The 19,401-nt window shown below is 39.6% G+C and overlaps 1 long non-coding RNA gene across 1 annotated transcript; it reads right to left on the bottom strand.

The window, feature by feature from the left end:
- Positions 1-4,673: 4,673 nt before the first annotated feature.
- LOC116796239 lies at positions 4,674-8,961 on the bottom strand. The gene is made up of 3 exons (XR_004360301.1): positions 8,767-8,961; positions 8,451-8,665; positions 4,674-5,186 (listed from the first exon to the last, which is right to left on the bottom strand). It is a non-coding gene; the product is annotated as an uncharacterized LOC116796239 (long non-coding RNA).
- Positions 8,962-19,401: the final 10,440 nt, after the last annotated feature.

The raw sequence follows: 19,401 nt of genomic DNA, 5'->3' as shown, positions 1-19,401 counted from the left end.
GACCCGCGGCGCGGCGGAGCCCGGCAGGGCTGCCCCCGCCCCCGGATGGGCTTAACCCCTGAGCGCCCTCCCAGGCCCGAGGGCACGGGAGGAGGCAGGTGTGCCGCGTCCCCAGCCGGCCCGGCTGCGACGGCTCGACTTTCGGGGTTGGGGTTTTTCTTCGCGTTTATGGACTTGACCAGCTTTTAGTATTTTACGCTTTAAGCCCATCTCCTGTTTTGCGCTTACAGCCCTAAAAGCGAGCTGTGACTGCTCCCTGGGGAAGGCGAGGGGTGGCCCCACGGGGCTGGGAGCCCCCCGACGCTGCTGCCCGCCGCAGGAGGGTCATCCCAGACCCCTGGAACCCGCTAAGGGTGGCGGCCTGCCTTTTAGGTGGAAATAACCCATCTTTAGATATTATATGGCAAAAAGCTGCAACCTCATTGCAGGTGGGAAGTGCCGTGCAAACGGGAGATCGGTCTGGCCGAAAACTGCCTTGGAGCACCTAATCCTTGCCATGGATATGCAGTAATAGAAATATATCCACTCTGCCTGGAGAAAGGGTGCTGAAATCGAATTCGGCTTTAGTCCAACTTTGCTGCCCAGCACTGAGTTCAATTATCAAAGGTGAAGAGTTCGTTGCTGTTAATAATATTTTTATTATAACCTTTTCCTATATTTAGGTGTCCTTTGAGATCTTGCTGGCCTACTGAGGCTAAAAGACTTATTTCATTTAACATACAACTAATAAGGCATACTTAGGCCCAGTAAAAGGAACTTTGTTCCAGATTACTTTCCCCTTTTCTGGCTTTCTACAGCTACACTTAATACTTCTTGATTGACATTTTGGTCATATCTAACCATGTCTTGGACTATTACATACTGCTGAAATGTCTACAGGTATCCTCCTCAGCTTTACAAATGTAAAAAAAAATCTGCCTATCTAAAGGCAGATAGAAAGAAAGTGGGAGGGGTGGGGGGGGTTTGCCAAAAAAAAAAAATAAAACAAATAAAACAGAAACTAGAGAGACTGAATGGGGAATATAAACTTGGAGGGGGAAAGTGTTGAAGAAAAGGATAAAAACTGGGAAAGGTGCGGGTGTGCAGTCAACAGTGTATAGATGTGGACAGGTAGAATGGCAAGGACGTGGGAGGAAGTATGAACTTTCCCTAGATCAAGAGGAAAAAGTAAGCTGGAAATATAGGAAGAAACAGAGAGAACAGAACGTGGGGGACACTGACAGCAGGTTTAAAAAACCCAACCCTTTTGCTTCTGCACAGAACAGGACAGAGCCTCTGCGGGAAAAATTGGCATGCAAACATATAACCCAATCATGGGTGGCAGGATAAACAAAGTGATATTCCAGCAAGGTCATACAGGGCCTTTAAACACCACTTCACAATTTTTGAGCACTTAGTTTTGCCATCTCTGTATTTTTATAACTAAGTGCTTTGTCTGTGAAAACAAAAAGTGTGGGAAAATAGAGATATTTTTCATTATACCCGTTGGCTGAGCAACTCATAACTTTTAACTAGCTTTTCTACAAAATATGGATTGTGATTTTGGCTTCATATATGAACAAAGTTAGTTTTACTAGTAGTTTCAGTGATTTCCCTCAAGACTGAGTTACAAAAATATCTGTAAATTTAAGGGGGTTTTCATTTTTTTTATTATTTTAGTATTAGGAGCCAATATGTTATATACTTGACACTTCATCAGAGCAATTAAAACCTGTTGCAAGATGAATCTTGTAGGCAAAGACTTCTTTTTGTTTAATTATATTTGGATAAGAGCTCAAGTGTCTAAAAGCTCCGCCTAAATAAATTATTCCTGTTTGTAGACTTTGCGTTGTTTGTGTCCTTGGACCGGGATGATTACTGTTACAACAAAGACTTGAAATTGTGGCAATAGGTCTTTGATGTTCCCTTTTGGGATGTTCCTGTGACAAACAGACTTTTAGCACATAGCTGGAATTCGCAGTCCTTCAGCAATGGGTACCGTCTCAACACAAATTTCTAAGATGAGCCATTGACTGCTCAATTTCATTTAATACCAGCTTCTCTGTTTCCAGCTGAAGGTCAGTCATCTCTATTGAGTTTCCTAATGTACTTTTAATTGAGCATGTAAAAATATTGTCTACTGCCTTGATGACATAAAGCTTCATGGGCCTGGGCATCAGTATTTCATTTACAGAAGAGCTCAAGTGTGAGACGTCAAGTTCGAGCCACAGCCTGCGGACAGATCTCCATTTGTCCTGACACGGTAGAGGTCCTGCTGCCTGGGATCAGGATGAGTTAACCTGGGGGATGAGAAGTAATATCCATTGTGAACCATGACTGGATTATAGTGCATCTCCTGCTGGTGGCATGTCACAGAGCCAATCTAGATTGGAGAAACTTCTATAGAGTAGGCACCAATGTCAGTTCTTCAGTACAGCTGCGCCACTGGGACATGTCAAAACTTTTTGCTCTTTGCAAGACAGCAAAGTTGTGAAGGTCCAGAGAACAATTACTTTTAAATTAAATCTGTTGATGCCATTTCAGAGGAAATGTGTCATTTTTGATAGCATTTTTCCAGCTGTGTTGAGAAGTTACTGTTCACTGTTGGCTACTGCAAGTTAGCAGGTGACAAGTTATAGATGATGAAATCAATGTGGCCCAGTTTCTAGTGGACAAATGTTTCAAGTTCCCTCACCATCCTCATCAGAGTAGTGTCTGGTGCCTTCTCTGTGTGGATTGTTCCCGGACCGAAGATCCTCTGCCTGACAGAGACAGTGGTGCTGTGCTGGCTGTGACCAACACGTGTGCTGACCTGTGAGCCTGTGCAGATAAGAGAGAAGTGAGGACAGCTGAGATTATGCTGCAGCTTGCCTTTCTCCAATCATTATGCTTTGTAATGACTTAATACCTTTGGGCTCTTGCCTTTCTGTCAAATGTAGTCAACATTAGGTCTCAGGTTCAAAAGTTATAAGACAGAGAGATAGGTCAGAGACTGACTGGCAGAGAGAGAGAGAGGCAGGCAACATGACCACATTTATTTCCTTGAGAAATCAGATCTCTAAGTCATACAAAAAACTGTAGATTTTATGTTGGTGGGTGGGATTTTCAAAAGTTCTTAAGCCCCAGAGCGGTAAATTTATTTATGCACCTCATCTTAACTCGGATAAAAGGAGAATTAGGAACCTAAGTAACATTAAAAGTCTAATCTAAATGACTTTAATAGGATTTGCTGTATCACTGGAGTAGCCTTAATCCCACTTGCTGTATTTAAAATGGTCGACGATAGGAGTTTTGGCACTGATTTTGAAGAGTCTATAATTTTGTAAAGCTTACATAAGAGTAATGGCAATGCCTGAAAACCTTGAAAAATATAAAAGTTACAACATTAGGTGCCTTAGTTCACACATTGGTAAAAATGTCAGTGGGAAAACAAAGCCTAGATTGGTGCCAAATTGTCAACACTGAAAAAATGTTCCTACAACTTTCACATTGACACAGACAAATAAATAAATTAAATATTGGGTAAGAGATGTCCCATTTTCTATAGCCAGTTAAAACATATAGTATGTCAGAGAAGACCACTACGGAAAATTTTGCAAAGGCACAGTCAAGGCAAGCCTTCATTTGGTTTGCATTACTTCTATATGCAAGGTGTGCAGCAAAGAGCCATATGTCTTGGTAGATAAGGCATACTGATGCTGTCAGGACCTGTGAGCAAATTCTAGATGGTAACTATTTGCCAGAAGTATTTCAGATAAAAGTGAACAGAGTGACTAGAAGCATAGATGTGATACCTGTGTCTGCTGGGCATTGTTAAAGCAAGACTGGCATGCATCACTAATTCCCCCTAGTCAAACAGAAAGCACATTTCATCAGTGGGACCAACATCTTGCTATAAGTATTTTTTTTCCTGGGGAAGTTGCTTTTTAAGAAAAGGACAAGTTAGTTTTAAATTGCTATTTCTTTAAACTGAGAACAAAGACCTATTTATATGTTTTTCAAATCACCAGTTTAAGCTAGGGATGTGAATAAATCTGTCCAGAGGACAACCATCCATTTACTGCATTCCAGGATTACAAAATTTGCTTTTATTTTATGTTATAAAAACAAAAACTTATGAGAGATTCTCAGTCAAAATATTTGGATTTGGATTTAAGATGTTAGATGGATATTTAGATACTGCACTTGCAGTGACTATATCATCAACACTGGACATTTCAAGAAAAAATTCAACCAAAATTTGGCAGATCTCAGTGCAAGTAGATTGGTAATTCTCTGGGAAAGCCTTGAGTTTAAATGAGGAATATCTTCTGCAAAGAAATGGTTCTGAGTAGTTTTACTGCAAAACCTAAATGAATAGCTTGATTTTCCAAAGTGCTCAAATTGGCACAAAGTACCAGAGGAGGATAAAGGACTTCTCAAAATTATGTCTGTTGAGAAGCTTATCTCTAGGAACTTATAAAGACATTGGGCAGAGTCTAAGCAGTACAAACAGTTTGACCCATTTAAATTCTAAGCACTAGGGCATTATTTGCCCATCTCCCTAAAAGGAAAACTGAAGCTAATAAATAACCACATTGCATCAACGTTTCTTGCTACCTTCAGGGAAATCCTGTTTACTTAGACCCTTGCCTGCCAAGTGAAACAATATTTGAGTTCTTCAATAAGATATAAACTTTAATCCAGATTGGCAATCACTGGGTATTCACTGATTCAGATGAGTTAATAAATACACTAGGTATTTTTATTCTTCATTTTCTTTACTGTTTTCCTCAGCGTATTCAACTAGAAAAGAATGCTGTCTATATTGCCAGTACTAATCATATTAACAGTCTCTATTGTGGCACCATTGAAGGAAGTATACAAGAGCCATTTCTATCTTTTGTCAATGTTTTGCTTTCTTTTTGTGCACTCTCTCTTAGACACTGAAACAGTCCTTCACTGTGATGTCCTTTTGGCTGTCATGGCAGGGAAACTTGGTATAATATCTGTGAAATTAAATAAAAGGCATGTGTACAGAAGGACTGGGAAGGTCCTTCCACGATGTGGTTAATCCAAATAGATGTCTCTTATTAAAAAAAAAAAATATGGAAGATGAATATTATGTATGCATTGATGGTACGACTGCTATGGTTGAGATTACTCTGTTCTCTGATGTTCTGTGCAGATGCAGAACAAGTTGGTCACTGGCCTCAGGCAGCCTATACCTACATATAAAAGAGACATAAAAAGACAGAGTTAGAGGACAAGAAAACAGTGGAACCATTACTGGTCAAAATAATAAGGCTAAATTATTGCATGACTGCATCCTAGGTCTTGAGAAGCCTACAAATGGCCTAGACAAGAGCTTCAAGGAGGGATTGAAAGAAGACTCATTTTGTGGAACTTTTCCCAACAGTGAGGGCAGACAGCGGCCTGCACCTAATTCTAACTCACAGCGAAAGAAAAGCTGATGCCATAGCTTAGATGGCAACAGTAGAAAGTGTTTGATTTGAGGGTAAGCATCTTAGCTTTGATGTGACAGAGAAATGAGAATATACAGAAGCATACAGAAAGCTAACAGTTTCAGATGTGCACAAAAAGCAATTTTTACAGCAGCCTTATAGGTAGGTGTGACAAGGGCAAGACTGAATTTGACAAGACCAGAAAAAGGTCTCAAGAAATGAGACAACCATAACATGAATGAGAACTTTAGTTTTGTGAGTAGACAAAGAGAATTCTATCCTGGTCACATTACACAGAGTGAGCTATTTAAAAAGGAGGTGTGATCTAGGGACGAAGATACAGAGAAACCTGATAGATGTCCAGGTATAGCCAAAATGACAGCAGAGAGACAACATCTGCCACAGCAGCAAGGAGAAGGCAGGAAAGGGTTAGGCTGTGAAGGTGAGACTGTTGGCTAATCATCCATCAGAGGAAGCCAGGAAGACATATTAGTATTTTAGTTGCCAGTGATAAATGTTTTGGAAGTGAGAAGCGGATATGACAATCCTAAAAGAATATGACCAATTGCATAGAATTAAATGGTACTTGATACATATCTGAAGGCAATACAACCACAAAACAGAGCACATACTGTATTCTACCTCAGAATTCTTATTAGTCATCTCTGTCCTATTGTAACGGGGTAAGATATTTCATATTTGATTTCTAACAGAGTTATTTCCATCTCATTTTAGCCTATTTTTAGACTAAGTGGGTAAAAAGTTTTGCTTCCAAACAAAAGTAATACGGTCTTAATGCAGATCTCTGGTATGGTCTGTTACCAACCTCCTTCTATTTGGAGAAACAGTCATTCACTCCAGTCTTTTGTTTGCTTGCTTGTTTGTTTGTTTTCCTTACATACTCAGTGCTTGATTCATAACAAGTACCATGAGTAGTCCTCTTTAACATCTTAATTCTATAAGAGAGCCTGCTGAAAAACTACAGAAACCATACTTTTAGGACATCTTTACCTGCCATTTCTCTAGCTTTTAACAAGCAAAGCAAAGCACTTACTTCTCTTTCCCTTTGCAAAGACTGTGTGGCCTGGATATCAATCAAGGCATATTTCTGTAGCTTTGTCCTCAGTCTGACTTTTCTGTAAACTTTCAATTTTCTGTCTTACAGATCACCTCAGAAAATGTTTCTAAAACACTGACGCCACTCAGTTATGTGGACTTACGCTAAGAATTAATTAGGCCTGGTTTAAAACTAATAACCATTTCAGAACATGGCAGGAAAAAAAAATTCCTTACTTAACCTAAGCTTTTCTGGTTACCTTGCATCACAAAATTTACAGACTAACTGAAGAAATCAAAAATCATTTGTCCTATCTTAGCATTAAATACTAATTTAATAATATTAATTAATAAATTAATAAATAAGACTAAATACAGTCTTATTTTAATCCTGAAACTCAATAAATTGTTTTTAGTTCTTTTTACAAGAAATGACGATTAAATCCCTTGTTTAAACAAGTGAAAATTTATACAACCTTATGCCAGTGAAAAAGAAATTAACTCTTTCCCATTCCTAGCTGAGGTCCCACCAAAGCGATCTATTTTCAGCTCTTGAAACTGAATTCTCTCTTTTCAAATAACATTAAAGATCATAACAATAAGTGTAATGTTAAAGCATAGAGATCAGAGCATCTTCTTCTGCATCTGGATTTCAAGACACTCTATCCTGAGCCTGGCACAGGTAGTAGCTCCCCCCCTACTTTGAGGGCTCACAGAGCCAAGGGCTTCTTTCTTGGCTCTCTGCTCAGATGACCATCTACAGTTCTCGCCCTGCCTATGTGGCAGACTCACATGGTCATGAACAAAGATTTTATCAGACTCTTCACATGAAAATGAAACAGAAGCAGTAAAAAAAGAACTAGGTTATTAACCTCCCTCTCACAAACTTAATAAATAAATAAGCTAAATAAAGAATAAAATTAACTACCTGATCTATCCAACTGTGATTTCTGGTTTAGAACAAAGACTTTGATTTTTGGCAATTTAGCATTTTGAAAAATGAAGACACTCAGGTACAAAACTAAAACTGATGTTAAACTTGAGCAGCAACAACAAACTGAAGAAAGAAAGTAGTATAAATATAAAACTTTTGTATCCATTTCAGACATACAATAACAAATAAAAAAAGAAGAAGGAAGCCTTTGAACAATCAAGTTCATACTAATTGAGGGCTGCACTAATATTTTCTAATTTGCATATTTCAGATTATGGATATCAGCATTATTCCAAGATGCACGGCAGATAATTAAGCCTATTTTTTCATGTCCTATAAATAATTTTTGCACAAAATGCTGAGTTTCTGACTAATTTCTTCTTTATAGCTTTCCAGTGATCCAGATCCTTTATTTTCTTTAAGATCAATACCCTTAGGCTGTTTCTTCATAGACAAAAAATACCTGGCATGATACAGACATACTACAGGTGAAAGATTAGCTTCTCATATACATCATCCTAGTTTATATACCTTACTTTGCTTCCCAACCTTGTGGTGAAAAGAGCCTTTGTGCTCTGACCATGAGCAAAACAGACTTTTCACTACACCTAAATGACAGACTAAATGTGACTGCAGTGCACTTACCAGCTACTAGGTCTATATTATCCGGGTTCACATGTGAACGCTTTAGCGGCTTTTATTGTAAACTCTCTAGATTTTCCTCCATTGGCAATTCACACATGCTTTTCCTTCATACCCTACCTCAACAGTAATTTTAAACATTTCTTCTGTGAATAGCAGAAACCTGGCTTACTCTAAATTTGGCTTTTGTCTCTTAAACTGTTTCAACTGTGGTTACTTTGATTTTCCCAATCTTCAGTAGCTGCTAGTTCAGCACTTCCAATTCCTGCCCAGCTCTCAGTATTACCTTGACTTTCCCACTGGGCTCCACCACTTCAGTTCTTCAGCTCCCTCACCCCAAAACTGAAGCCCTCCTAGACCTGCCCCAATAATCAGAGCCCTCTCATGGGTCTCACCTTTGCCAGCCTGCTTCTCAGGCAAGACTTGAATGGGTAGGTGCATGTGTAAGCACTGCATGGGTACAGCCCAGGCAGCTGCCCTCAGCCACCTGCCTCAGCACCTGAGCACAGGCAAGTAAAAAGGATAGAAACAAGTTCATCATGTTTCTTCCCTCTCCTTCTCCATCTATCCCCCACTTGCCATGAGTTGAAGGAGTTTGTTCTCCTGGAATCTGCAAATAAAATTGCAAACAGAGAAATACCTTCTGAAGGGTACTTCCCTTGAAAACACGAGTGAAGCCTGGTTTCACCCGCAAGGCAGAAGCAGAGGCACCTGGAGGTGACCTGAGGACTAAGAGTGTCACAGCTTCTCCGAGCAGCTGGGGGGCTTAAGAGCTCCCATCAGGGCACTAGGCAGCAGTTTGACAGGACTAACACCCTCTTTCATAGAGAAGCAATGTCAGGAAAAAATAATTATGCCAGAAGCTTTCAGTGTCAGATTGAAAGGCAGAGAAATTATTGGGCAACTGACTGGTGTGCAGCTGACCAAGAAGTCTGTGGCAGCTGTGGAACTTTTTTTAAAGCTCCAAATAAGTTGGTTTAGATTAGGATGAGTGATCACACAGCAAATGGCTAAAGAATAACTCAGGAAAACAAGCCTTGGTCTCCACAAGGAATTTGACACCATGTCCGTAATTCATACCTGCATAACTGGCCATAGGGGCCTTCCTACCCCTTCCCATGGCCATATGCAGTAACATCACAACAGTCTTCCTTTATTACTTACTGGAAGTTAAACCTTTTTTGGGACTGATGAACCACTCAGGCAGTTCCAAGCTTTGTCTTTATCCAAATCACTTTGAGCCTGGAAATAAAGTTTTTCTTCAAATGCCAAAGATACTAATGGAAAATTATCTATCCTGAGAGGTCTGAGAGTACCAGAGGTGAAGAATAACCTAAATTTATAATGGAGAGCAGTGCATCTCCATAATGGTGAACATCTCATTTTACTTCTGAAACAGAAAACTCAGTTCTGGAAAAGGAGGAACCCAAGCACTCGGATAGCAATCTCATTCGTGTTGCCCAGAATATTCCTGTTAGAGTGTTGACTAATGAAATATAGGTTAATATTTCTCAGTCACAATGACCTCCAGTTACACCTGGATTTCTCAGATGGGCTTGGCAGCCATAAGCAAGCCACACCGGGGTAGCTTATTTCAAGCACCACCTAGTGGATCTATTTAAAAGTTACCAAAAATAAAGCAATTAGCAAAATATTTTTCCTTTTGAAGGTAGGAATGGCAGCTGTCAGTCTCCCTGCAGTAAATCTTGCTATTTGATTGCTTTTTAGTAGCAAGTCACAACAGCTCTGAAAAACACTAAATTAAAAAAGGTGAAAAAATACTCTTGAGGATGCACAAAATTTGTCTTGAACTGAGCTTCAGCATAGGACATTCTTTTCCCAACTCGTTAGACCCAAAACATTAGGAGACATATGTCTTTAATCATCAGAATTCCCTAAGTAAAGAAAAATTAACTTCTGCCTTTAAACGAAAACAAGACTGAGACGTCATTTAACTAACCAAAGAAGATATTTCTAATTCTGTTCACTAGTAAGTAAAATGTAGCTATATAATTATGTAAGTATATAATTTAAAAAATGTAGTATATTAATCTAAGAGACACTTTATAGGCCTCCTATCTCAGCAATTTCCCAAAATAAAAATAATATAACATGAATCAATACAGTAAATTTATTAATACCTCTATTATTTTTTGTTGATTTAATTATGAGAGATGGTTACTTATTTTAAATTCTGTATTGGATCTGAGCATTGCATCATAATGTGTATAATACATACATTAAATATTACCTATGAAGAGCATTTTTCAGCAAGACTTCAGACTTACTGAGATTTGGTTGAAAACAATAAAATATTGAGATCTTTTAAATGATGGGTGGTCAGCCCAAAGTAAACTGAGTCTGCCCTGACTGAGGATTGGCACCAAACCTTGAGCACCTGAGAGAACTCGTGCCTTGTCTAATTAGGGAGTTAGTCAGTGCAGACCACACAATTAAGATTAGGGAATAAAGATGGCCATGACTAGGTAACTAAAATGTAAAATAAAAAAAATACTGTGAAGTGTCAGCAGTAAGAGAAAGCACTGTCATGCCAGAATCAACAGTACCATTTACGAGATGCAGTTACTGATCGAAACAGTAAGAAAGATCAAAACAGCGATAGGCAAACAGAAATTAGTAAAATAACTGAAAGCAGAAACCACTGCTCAGAAAAAAATAATCCTGAGCTCTCTTCCCTGGAGACACTTTTGAGTGGACTAGAATTAATGGTGTTGATCCAGCAGCTGATCAGATGTTTGATTACATGGGTTAATGAAAAGCCTTAAAAAAATGGACAGCTTCTATGTCTGCAGTGAAACATAGGATGTAGAAGGGATTGTATATCTCTCTTTGATGAGGCTGTTAAAATAAAAATGGATTCAAAACAGCCAAGGGGTTATGGGTTCCATGATTTAATTAGTATTTCAGCTATATTTTATATTTATTTATTCAATTAATCTATATTCAGAAAAAGAAAGGTCTTAGTTCTACCTTTTGTATATTGAAAGTATTTTTTAGCCATTTCACACCAAACTCACAGTCTAGATTTAACTTGCTATTTTACAAGAAGGCACAACTGAATACAAAATATCAAATATTCTGATTCATAGGTTTCTTTCTCCCACATACTATGGTCAAAAGAATAGTCAAACAGAAAAATTAACTACATTCGATCATCCTTTGGTGATTAATTCCTTTCATTATCACACTGATAAAAGGGTGGGTGGCTGGATTTTGTGCCAGCAAAGGTAAACTGTAATGATGGTTTAGCAATGCAGAACTAACACTTGCTGCCTTCTGCAGCTTCTGTGTTTCTGAGGGTCAAATTCAGCCTAGTGCCAATGGGAAAAATTCCACTGACACTGTACACCAATACTAGGGCTGAATTTATCCTCTTGCATTGCTCAGGGAGAATGGATGCACATTTTATTCCTGGTTTTTTGGTCAGTGAGAGACCATGGCACTCAAAGTACACAGAGAAAACCAACAACCTTTCTGACCAGTCAAAATGGTGCTTGCAAGGACTCTGAAACCCTGGCTTATATATATGTGGATCAGGATTTCTTAACAAGATTTCAGCACCTCAGACAGTAAACAGTTTTAAGGAGATACATGCAGTATGCCATCCAAGAACAAATTTACTATAGCTCATTGTAAACAAGCTTAATTCTAAAATGCTGATTCTGAACATTAAAATAGATCTTAAATAAACAAATATGACAACATAATCTACATAATTATGCATGATGTGATAATATAAAGTGATAGGTATAAAATAAGCATATAATTTAGCAGAGCAACGTGACACAGACAGAAAGAAAGGATAATTACTGTAGATATTTCTAAGGCAAATGTCTTTTAGGAACACAACTCTTCACTTACTGCCTTATTACACCCTTACTTGATGTGGGTGCAATATAAGAGTGCAATATTTTTGAGAAAAAAAGAAGTGTGGAGAAATAACCCAACATATAAAAGCATGGCCTGAAAAATACTGCTTCTGATAGGAAGAACACCACACTGATTTGAATTTCAGTAAATTCTATGGAGCACAACAGAGATTATATAGGTGTTGTAGACCTTAAACACTCAAATAATGAATTTTGACAACATTCTCTCCTTATATAAATGGTTTAAGAACATTAACAGAAGACTCATCTTGCATACTCATACCTCTGTAGACAGCAAGATCTAGACAGAGGTACAGGGTTTGGGAGAGGGATTACTTTCATTCTCTCTGGATCTGTCAGAGCAAGTGAGCTTGGAGATAGTGCTGGAGATAACCTTCCAGTTCCTCTCCTATGGTTAGGAGCTAACATCTACATTATGCTATATGACTGTTGAATCTAACCACTAATGAACTACTTAGGAAAAAGGATCTAGGAAAAAAATGTAAGCATCAGTGATAGAAAGATTTTAGAAAGTTTTGTAATCTTATAAAATTGATGAAAAATTTCAAGTTCAGAAATCAGATTAATGGAATGGGATATTGTATGGATGCTGGGAGCAGAGCCAAACCCCTCATTCTACTGAAAAGTTGCAGGACTTCTTTAGCAGGAATGAAAACCACAGAATACTCACAAAAAGACATGACTTTCTGCCATTTCTGACTAAAAAAGTAGTAAAAGTTTTTAGGTGAAAAAAGAGAAACAGGGCACTCCTGTGACACGAGGAGCCAGGCAGTAAAAATGCTTCATTGATCTAATGAAATAGATAAAAAGCGCAGGAGTCAAAATGCCGCAGTTACATGCAGAATGTGACTTCAGAAAGGTTTACAGGTATTTTCCACCACAGTGAACAGAAAATTATTAAAACAGTGGTAGAATCATGTATCCGTTCCATAATCTATTTAATCCTTTTTTCCGAAATAAGTGCCTAAGCAAATTTGTGGAATAGGTGACCATCTCAGCAAATGCACACCAGGTCTTTTTGATACGGTAAACTTTATTTTAATTAAAAAGATTTATTCTTACATCTAATATCTGAGGTAGGAATCATGTGGTTTGTCTTTGAAATAATTACAGAATTCCAGGTCATGACAATTTCTCTTAAACATCAGGAAAATGATAAAGTTTAAATTAGAGATTAGCATTCAGTGCATATTCTCAGGTAGGAAGGTTACCATGTCAGGCTCCTAAAACGCTTACTGTGTATATCCACCTACAGCTCATCCAAGCCAGATCTTGAGATAGGAATGAAACATATAAGCAGCTGTCCTGGAGTAAAAATGTCACAGGCTAAATGGAACTAAAGAAGCTTTTCCTACTACAAGTCACCCAAAAATACTTGGACAAACTGTATGGTACCTGAGCAGTGTCTGTACAACAGCTCCATGCTTTTTCTGATCTGGCATATGAAATAATTTGAAACAGCTGGGAAAAGGCCACAGGCTGTTTGCTAATGGACTGGGAAAAGTACAATCTGAATAGCACTATGATGCAGACCAGAAGTAACCTAGCTATATAAACTATATCCACTGGGAATCTTCTGTAGCACGGTGTTACTGTGCCTTCCGGACTGCAGTCAGGACGATGACAGGGCCAAGCCCCAAACGAGTAGCTATGATGAGCCACGTTGTACACCAAAAGGGAGATTTCTCTATGGGACTGGGAGCAAAGACAGCAAGAGACATTAGTTTTAAACAAAATATGAATGAAATTTAAATTAAAAAAATAGACTGAAGGACAGGAGGGTTTCACACAGAGATGGAAGAAATAAAGAGTATATACATATAATTTTTAAGACTGTCTTTCACAAGAACTAATCAGAGTTATTAACCATCAGTTATCAGCTATTAATCATTGTTGTGGACCCAGCCCACTGTAATACGGTTACATGCTCCCTTAAGCCAAATGGACAGCACATACTGGTATCAAATATACTAATACCATACGTTAGGATCTCTTTGGAGAAGAGCTTGCCAGTGTGAAAATCTTCTGTCTTACCTCATGCTCCCAGATAATGGAGCCCACCAAAAATAACACATTGCATAACAAAGGCAATAAAATCAAGGTATCTAGGAGGTGAAATCATTATTGGTTAGACACAGTAATCTCTTTTCTAAAGACACCATACACTCATTTAGCTGCTCAACTCTGTCACAGATAGCTTTGAGCTATCACATTCTATTTAACTGTCCACCAATTATGATTTTATTCTACAACTATTTACTGTCTATCTTACAACTTTGCAGTCCTTTCATACAATGATCTCCTCCAAACTCTTTCCTAAGTGCAAGCTTGTACTTCCACATTCCCAAAAAGTGCATCAACAACATTAACATACCACGTAATTTTATCGCTCTTTCATGATCAATGTACTTTCTAGAATTCCTGTTACATATCTTGAAAATCCCTGTTATGTAGATGATTCTGTACATTCAGAACTGTTCAAATCTTGGAAAAGAATGCTTGCTGGAATCTGGGACCTGCCCTGGACTTCAGCATACAATTGAATTTCACACAGTGTGCAGAATATGTAGCTGTGTAATAACGACTGAGTAAATTATGTATGATAAAGTCTTTATATATGCCTATATTTAATAGCTGAGAACTATTAAATCTCACACACACAGAGGAAAATTGTTTATTTATCTACAGCTGAGCTCTGTTTTCCACTCATTTATACCCATTTTTTGAGGACTTTCATTAATGCAATGCTCCTTCATGCCAGATGAAGCTGGGCATCCCAGCCTCTTGACCCTAGCTAATACCAAAGGGTAGCTGGAGGTGTGCTAATAACTGGGTTATTCTGAAAGGCAATCATTCACAGATTCTCCCTATCACAGATAATAATAAAAATATTGTTAGTGGGGACATCTGAAAGCCACCTAGTCCAGCTTACTACTTGAAGAAGGTCTATCACCAACACTATACCACAATGCACTGATGTATATATGTATATATATATGTGTGTATATATATATATATATATATATGTATTTGGACAGAGTAGAAACAGAAGAACAATAGTAGCATCTATTTTCAACTTATTTAACAAGTATTTTCATAATCCTTTTCAGCTGTTAGGCTACACTGAGAAGCAGAGGTAGGAGGCTATTTACAGTTTGTCTGTTGTCTAGTATTAGGTTTTAATATTCTTGGGGGACACTTTCTATGTGTAGCCAAGACTTGACAAAGCACCTGTTTTACAGTTCAGTGAGAGCCTCAGAGAAGTTTGAGAAAATCATGGTCTTTTTTTACATTTTAATGCTTAAGAAAAGAATCTTCACTGCATTTTCTGAGTAATTCAGGACTTGTGTCTGCAATCTCAATTGTTTTCAAAGAAATTGTTACCATAAACTTTTCCTAATTTTTAAAAATACATATGTTCTTTTTCAGGTTTTGTCCAGTGAAGCTGAAGGGAAAAAGGTATCTCAGAAGGGTAAACACAGTCATCCTTTTGCCCTTTAAGTTTGTCATTAAGTTGGCACAACCACTATGCTAAAAGAAGTAACGGAAAAATCCAAAAGGTTTGGTTGAATGTAACAGGGAAGACTTTGATAAGGACCTATTGATTTCATGGTTAAACACAGGGAAGTGTCATCCTCCTGAGCTCTGTTGTAGTCTAGAGCTATATTTCTAGAAGGGCCCCAAGACCTTTCTGGGGTCATGAGCACATGTCCGTTTGATGTACATTTCAAACAACCACGAGGAAATGGAGTCCTGATGAGAATGTTACTGTTGGTTGACTCTCCCTGTCCAATTAAGTCAATTCAGAAAACTGCCAGCAAACTGGCTTAGAAATGGCTCCATCGGCACCAACTCTTCAAGTCACGCACGTGGATGATGGAGATCTTTGATATGATAATCTGATGGCAAAGTGTGGTGGAATCAATTTATTATAGCTCGGATCACAAATAACATTCCTGAACGTAACTACCGGACAATGGAAAATTAGAGGAGCTAAAAACTAGACCTAAAAGCATTTTGAAAAATGAACCGTATATATTTCCAAAGTCTCCAGAGCCACATAAGGCCAGAACTTGAACTATAATATTACAGAACTAATTGCCACAGAGCATTCCAGCAAGTCCCCAGAGGCTTGCATTATTCCCCATCAAAAAGGTTTATTTGAGCCTAAGCTTGCAATGCAGACTGGAATCCTGCTGAACTTGCACTTTCTTTAAGGATTATTTTCACTCTACCACATTTCTAATAGTATAGATAAGGAGGACCAATGTAGAACCATTTCACAGCACAGACACCAACATTATCAAAACCTGGAAATATTTGCAGCACATTGGATTTTTGTCATACAAATCACAGCAACCATTATAAACTGAATACAAAAATTTCTAGGGCTTTTATTTCTTCCCCTATTACATTGTATATTTAACTAAATAGATGTTATTAAGTCACTAGGGGCCAGCACTATCTCAAAGGCAATACAGTACTTCTATGAAAAGAGCAACATTTAAAAGCCCAAATACTCAAAAAACCCTGTCAGTCTCATAAAATTAATGGCCTTGGGTCAAAACCAATGAGATGGTAAACATGTAATAAATTTGAGTCCTCCTTTCCTGATGCTCGTTTTCAAAGCTTTTGGCTGCATTCTTTCCAGACTTCTTTGTCTAATCAGGAGGGCCCAAACCATTTGAAACACTGGCCATTTAATATCATTTTATGATTCCAAAAATAGAGGGTTAAAAAGCCACATTTCCTAGGTCACAGGAAAAAATCTTGAGAACTGGCAAGGTGCTATGAAACAGATGGTTTAAAATCTGATGTTTCAGTGGCCCAGATTCTCTAATGGACTTCTGTGGTAGATTCTTGTTGACTGCTACTGATGTCCAATTTAGGTCTCCAAGATCAAACCTGGAATTTTCACTGTTGTACTCAGTATGTAACTTTGTGGGATGTACCCATGGCTGGTAGTCCCCACGACCTAAGAAATGCTGAGATCTGAATTCTCTCATCAGTGGGAACAGATTAGAACCCACATTTCTCGAGGCATTATCACCCCACCAAAACGCATTACAAAGTTGAAGAGTTGAAGTTATTTCACTGTGGTTAAATGAAATAAGGATAGAAGATGCCAGAAAAACAAACAAAAAGCCCCCAACAAACCGAAGGCAGAAATGAACGCCTAGCTTATCGGTAAGGAGACTATCTAATGCGGGAACTCCTACTTAAGTGCTTGTGCTCTGTTTGACTCACTTTTCTTCTGTCTACTCAAGGTCTACTTTTTGTATGTAAACTATAGCCCTTCACCAAGAAGTGAAAATCCCCTCATACCATAGCTGCCTATGAATTAGAAGAACCGGAAAAAAGGGACAGATATACGATTTGAAATACTGAATCTAAAGGTTCCACCTCCTTTGAAACTGTGGTGCTAGAGGTGGGAGTGCAGTCTTACTTGTGGATAGTATTTTAAATGAGTTTTATCCAAAGTTAGCTTTGCAGACCTACGAAAGGTTTAATACTTCATCCAGGTGTCATAAAAGATCAACTTTAACCTTGCCAGCTGCAGTTTAAATCCATGACATTTTGTCTTGTTTGAAATGCATAAAAATATTCAATGACTTTCTTCATATCATATCCTAGCCTCATTCTTCTCAGTCTTGGCCCAACCAAAGCCAATTCTTTCAATCTTTTCTTTTCAAATCTATTTTCCAGACCCAAACTTACATCATCCTTGTTGCTTTCCTCTGTACTCTAGGGTGTTTCTTGATGGGTGGTTGTCAAAATTACAGACTTCACTGCAGTGGAATAAATGAACACTCTACAAGCCTTACCTACACCAACTCTGGGTAACATCCGATATAATGTTCACTTTTTGACAATTTTAAGAAGTGATTTGCAATTATAAACTGACTTCATCCAGAAATGTTGCTTTCCCAAGATCCTTTTGTGCAATTGCTAAACAAAACCAAACCACTTTACTTTGTGAAGAAAAAACACATGCATCAAGTTTCAAAATGAACTTAGACTGAGGGTCTTGAGGGATGCACCTTCCCATTGTGCTGACAGCTATGTTTACACAATTGTGTTGGATTTAAGGCATTGTCTCCTCCAAACACTAAACACAGTATATGAACTACAATGCTGTCTTTTCAGACTGGAGTTTATAAATGCTTAATTCTCCTCTGTGGCATTGTTGAAGCAGTCTTGGATTTTACTGATGGCTGCTACAGGAAGCCCCTATACTGATTAAGGCATATGTAATTCATTAATGACGGAACTGAAAGCAACTAAGTAAAAACCCCATGTTTAATAAAGCATTGTTTATTCTCCCACGAAACTTGTACCGAAGCACAGACTTTTAAGTGCTGGCCAGCGGTAGAGCAGAGTGGACATGGGTGGCAGGACAAGGGTTATGAGCAGGTAATCCTGCCATCCATGAGCTCACCCGGCTGGAGGGCATAGCCACCCAGGGTTCTGGACTCCAGCCCAGGTTGGACTCCACTTACAGCCCCGCACCGGGGTGCCGTGGGAGAGGTAGCAGGGTCACATGTACCACCAGCAGGATCCATTTGGAGTACTGTATCCAGTTCTGGACTCCTCAGTACAAGACGGACACAGAGCTCCTGGAGTGGGTCCAGCGGAGGGCAACAAAGATGATTAAGGGACTGGAGCATCTCTCTTACAAGGAACGGCTGAAGGAGCTGAGCATGTTCAGCCTCAAGGAGAGATGACTGAGAGGGGACCTTATCAGTGTGTATAAATATCCAAGGGGAGGATGGAGTCAGGCTCTTCTCAGTGGTGCCAACCAATAGAATAAGAGGCAATGGGTAGAAACTGATGCACAGAAATCCCACCTCAGTATGAAGAAATTCTTTGCTGTGCGGGTGACCATGCATGGGAAAATATTTTCCAGAAGGGTTGTAGAGTCTCCCTCACTGGACATATTCAAGAACTGTCTGGACACAATCCCGTGCCATGTGTCTGGGATGACCCTGCGTTGAGCAGGAAGGTTGGACCAGATGACCCTCTGTGGTCCCTTCCAACCTGACCCACACTGTGATCCAGGGGAGAGGACGGGGGGCAGGAGCTGGCCCGGGCAGGGCTGCCCGAGCGCCCCGCAGGCAGCAGCAACCGCTCACGGCGGCCAGGCCGGGTCCCCGCTCGGCCCCGCTGCCGCCCGCCCGCCACACACCCCGCCCCGGCGGCTCCGCGGCACAGGCGCACTGCAGCGCAGGGACTCGCCGCTCTCCCTCGCCCCCGAGCATTCGCGAGGCGCACGCGCACTCCAGGCCCGCCGGAGGCGGGAGCGGCGCCCACACCTTCCGCCGGCCGGATCCCCCCCCTCCCTGTTCCCGCCGCGCGCACGCGCGCTCCCACCGGGGGCCGCCAGCCCCGCCCCCCCGCGCCATGGGCGCGCGCGCGCGCGGCGCTGCTTCCCGGG

The sequence above is a fragment of the Chiroxiphia lanceolata genome, chromosome 1, assembly GCF_009829145.1.
Source record: "Chiroxiphia lanceolata isolate bChiLan1 chromosome 1, bChiLan1.pri, whole genome shotgun sequence".
NCBI lineage: Eukaryota > Metazoa > Chordata > Aves > Passeriformes > Pipridae > Chiroxiphia > Chiroxiphia lanceolata.
The sequence above is the reverse complement of the archived record's forward strand: the minus strand, read 5'-3'. Positions and strand labels throughout refer to the sequence as shown.